Genomic DNA, 5,391 nt, shown 5'->3' with positions numbered 1-5,391 from the left:
CAATTTTACCAGATTGTGAGGAGTGGCCTAATACATAGAACCCTTTGCTCCCCCTGGTGGCCAGAGTGTGAAGTGTAATGTGTGACTGTGATACCTGGTCAGGTGAACTCCTTTAGTGCCATCAGACGTACCATCACTCCCCTTAGTGGCGGAGCGTCAGTACTGCAACGACCAGGACTCTGGGGCGCTGCACTCCCCCCCCGGTTAAATCCAGTACTCCCGGACTGGGAAAGAAGAACAACAATACATGTTAGCAAAAGACATACAAATTTTTGAAATGCAATAAACAAGTAAATTTAACAATGCTTCCCTTTATGGGAGGTGAGGACACTTGAACGTCACAAACGGAAACATATTTACATTTTTACTCAAGGTTATAAATAACACCTATGACTTACTCGACTATAAATAACCATCATTACCCAGCCGGATATTCTATCTACTAAGTGCAAATTTTTGAACAATAATTTAACTTTTCCTTTAAGGGCGTATAAGCTGAACCCACTAAAGGCTTACTATGAAACTCTAAAATATAAATTAACTTTGTCTTTATTTCTTTTTTCTAAATACAACATTTTTCTTTACTCTCTGATTTCGAACATGCAGGATCGCCTGGCTACTCGTCCGGGCCTACTGCCTCTTTTCTTCTATTAGCTCAATTTTTATTCACAGTATAAGATCAATCAACCATCTCTCTATGGTTTCCAGGAGGACTCACTAACCCCTACGGGTCCACTTCACTGAAACTCGGCTTTCAACTCTTTCCTGTCCTCTATCTCTAGTAACATCATCGAACATTTTCTTAAATAACTACACACTATTCATTACTATTCAACGTTCTTAAAGTAACATTATACTTAAGTGCAACACATGAACATTCCCTTTAAGAGGGAACCAAGTCTCTTTGAAGTAATGCAGACTCTCTATCTGCAAGTCCGTTTAAGGCAAGAACTTCTGCGCTGTATTCAAGAACAGTCTCTTCAAAAAGTTCTCCTTTTTGTAAAACCAGTAGGGGGCACCTTTAAGAAGGTGCGAACTATTTACAACACAGTTTGTGAACCATTCACCCTCCATGATTCGGCAGTCTTTGTAAACAATGATAAACAAAAGCAAAAACAAAAAGCAAAAACAATAGGGATCCCGGGTCAACTAAGGGATCCCTTTAAGGACAACCCTGGTCGGGTATCAGCAGCAACACAGCAGGAAGACAAACAGTTAAATGAACTATATACATTTTCGTTGCGCCATAGCGCACTCCAGTTAGTCAGGAGGTGGCCTACACCAGGGCTTTACCTGACAGGTAGCCCTCTGCGGTGTAGGAAGGCTTGACTCCAAGTCCTATATTCTTACATGGTGTAAAGCAGCGGAAAGTGAGGCTATAGTATTGCCAATTACAGAGATTACTTACAGACTAGATATACCCACTAGAGACGGTGATATAGGGACGCCCCCGGAAGAAGCTTACGGGCGAAACGCGCGTCGGGCGCACGTGGAAGGATCGAGCGGCCCTGTCCATATATCACCGTCTCTAGTGGGTATATCTAGTCTGTAAGTAATCTCTGTAATTGGCAATACTATAGCCTCACTTTCCGCTGCTTTACACCATGTAAGAATATAGGCTTTAGGCAGTATTAGACTAATATAATAATATGGGTATCCAGCGGTAATATATGTGGTAGATAGTGCTATATCAGGGATGCTCTGGATGCAATAGCATTACCCTTTATCTAATATATAAAGCTGAATGTGTGTGTGTGTGTGTATGTATGTATGTATGTATGTATGTCCGGGATTGGCATCTGAACCGTAGCAGCTACAGCCACAAAATTTTGCACAGTCACACGTCTGGACCCCGAGAGCGTCATAGGCTATGTTGTGAGGTGAAATTTTAACCCCGCGCTTTCCAATTCACCAAACAATTTTGCCCCTATCTACATAATGGGGAAAAAGTGAAAGGAAAAGTGTTGGAGGCGTCGCAGCTACAGGCACAAAATTTTGCACAGTCACACGTCTGGACCCTGAGAGCGTCAAAGCTATATTGTGAGGTGAAATTTTAACCCCGCGCTTTCCAAGTCACCAAACAATTTTGCCCCTATCTACATAATGGGGAAAAAATGAAAGGAAAAGTGTTGGAGGCAAATTAACAGCTGCCAGATGTGAACAAGGGGGACTTAAAGAATGACAGCGATGGCACCAAAGAGTATATACTGTACAGTTGCTAAGGTGGGGCCCCAACATGGGATAATCACACCACCACGGGGATATGAACACACACACAAAATGCGCCACACACTACCACGTGCTCGAACACATATACCACCCTCAGTGCACATTTCACCACACATACACCAACCTCGCCACATAAAAGTAGAAACACAAAAGTCGCCGCTCAAAACTCGCCACGCGCAAAACTCTCCACATGCAAAACTCGCCACACGTGCAAAACTCGCCACACGCAAAACTTGCACACGCAGAAAAATTGCCACACGCAGAAAAATTGCCACATGCACAAAAGTTGCAACACATGCAAAAGTTGCCTCACACAAAACTTGCACATACTCAAAAGGCACCACACATAAAACTCGCCACGCGCAAAACTCGCCATGCGCAAAACTTGCTGCACACAACTTGCTACACTAACCTGTCACATGCAACTCGACACACAAAAAGTTGCTACACGCATGTCGCCACACAAAACTCATCTCACAAAAGTCCCTACATGCATGTCGCCACACGCAACTCAACACACACAACTTGACACACGAAACTCGCCCTAAAACACACACAAGTCTGGTATCCTTCAAAAATAAAAATCTGATTAATAAGCAGACAAACTACAAGAGCAACAAATGTACCATATAGGAATCCGGCAGCTGTCAGTCACATGACCAGTCTATTATGTGTATGTGTGAGCTAATATATACTGCCAGGGGGTGGGCTTACTGTTGGCTGGGGATTTATCAGGCTGCCATTTTAGCTTACAAATACTGAGGTAAAAATACTGACCAAATAACGTGTGAACGAGGGCTAATACAGGAGGAGATGGCATACAGCTATATACTATATACAGGAGATGACACACAGGTATATACTATTTACAGGGGAGATGACACACAGGTATATACTATATACAGGAGGAGATGACACACAGATATATACTATATACAGGAGAGATGACACACAGGTATATACTATATAGAGGAGGAGATGACATACAGGTACATACTACATACAGGAGGAGATGACATACAGGTATATACTATATACAGGAGGAGATGACACACAGGTATATACTATATACAGGAGCAGATTACCTACAGGTATATAGTATATACAGGAGGAGATGACACAGGTATATGCTATGTATAGGAGGAGATGACATACAGGTATATACTATATACAGGAGATGACACACAGATATATACTATATATAGGTGAGATGACACACAGGTATATACTATATACAGGAGATTACATACAGGTATATCTAATATATAAAGCTGAATGTGTGTATGTATGTATGTGTGTATGTCCGGGATTGGCATCTGTACCGTCGCAGCTACAGCCACAAAATTTTGCACAGTCACACGTCTGGACCCCGAGAGCGTCATAGGCTATGTTGTGAGGTGAAATTTTAACCCCGCGCGTTCCAATTCACCAAACAATTTTGCTCCTATCTACATAATGGGGAAAAAGTGAAGGGAAAAGTGTTGGAGGAAAATTGACAGCTGCCAGATGTGAACAATGAGGACTTAAAGAATGAGAGCGATGGCGACAAAGAGTATATACCGTACAGTTGCTAAGGTGGGGCCCCGACATGGGATACTCACCACACACGGGGATATGAACACAAACACAAAATGCGCCACACACTACCACGTGCTTGAACACATATACCACCCTCAGCACACATTTCACCACACACACACACCAACCTCGCCACATAAAAGTCGAAACACAAAAGTCACCACTCAAAACTCGCTACATGCAAAACTCGCCATATGCAAAACTAGGCTCACGCAAAACTCGCCACACGTGCAAAACTCACCTCATGGAAAACTCACCTCATGCAAAACTTGCACACACAGAAAAATTGCCACATGTACAAAAGTTGCACCACATGCAAAAGTTGCCTCACACAAAACTTGCACATACTCAAAATGCACCACACATAAAACTCGCCACGCGCAAAACTCGCCATGCACAAATCTTGCTGCACACAACTTGCTACACTAACCTGTCACATGCAACTCAACACACAAAATGTTGCTACACGCATGTCGCCACACAAAACTCATCTCACAAAAGTCGCTACATGCATGTCGCCACACGCAACTCAACACACACAACTTGACACATAAAACTCGCCCTAAAACACACACAAGTCTGGTATTGTCCTTCAAAAATAAAAATCTGATTAATAAGCAAACTACAAGAGCAACAAATGTACCATATAGGAAATACGGCAGCTGTCAGTCACATGACCTGTCTATTATGTGTATGTGTGAGCTAATATATACTGCCAGGGGGGAGGGCTTCCTGTTGGCTGGGGATTTATCAGGCTGCCAATAGCAACCAATCACAGCTCAGCTTCTATTTTGCTACAGTTAATTAACCTGAGCTCTGATTGGTTAATATAGGCAACAAAGACATTCTCAGTATAACAAAGCTAATATATGTTGTGAAATGCTTCTATTTGCTTAGTTTTTGCCTTTTAATAATTACATTTCTATCTATTTGTTTTGTGGTTTTTGTGTGCAGAATAAATTTTTGTTAACACATTCTATTTTGCTAACAGCAGTCATTAACCCGGGCGAAGCCGGGTAGTACAGCTAGTATGTTATATAGATGATTGATAAGAGAACATCAACAAAGTACATCATCTAGAGCGGTGGGATTTATAGTCATTTAATTTAGATTGTATATTGAGAATATATTTGGGGCAGGACCGTTCTTGTCCATTCCTTGGACACTCTGTCTGTTTCTGTTGAGTTTTGTTATAAATGTTTTTATCTTGTTATGTTAAATAAAGAATTGATTTTAATTTATCGATATGGGTCTCTTCATGCGGCTAAGGCAATATAAGTCCGCAAGTGGTAGTATCTAATCTGGAAGTGCCATAAATTTGAGATTGGTGAGGACTATTTGGTAATAATTAGAATCCGCACAAAGAATTGACATGCTGTGGAAAATAAACCGCTGCGTTTCTGCGTGGTATTTTCCTCAGCATGTGCACTGCGGATTTGGTTTTCCATAGGGTTACATGGTACTGTACAACGCATGGAAAACTGCTGCGGACCCACAGCCAAATCCGCAACGTGTGCACATACCCTAATTGTTTTCTAAATGCTTCAAAGTAAAGGCAAAAATTCTTAGACACATGGATTACTT

Source organism: Ranitomeya variabilis, chromosome 1 (assembly GCF_051348905.1).
Source record: "Ranitomeya variabilis isolate aRanVar5 chromosome 1, aRanVar5.hap1, whole genome shotgun sequence".
In the NCBI taxonomy this organism is placed as follows: Eukaryota; Metazoa; Chordata; class Amphibia; order Anura; family Dendrobatidae; genus Ranitomeya; species Ranitomeya variabilis.
Note: the sequence above shows the minus strand (reverse complement) of the source record.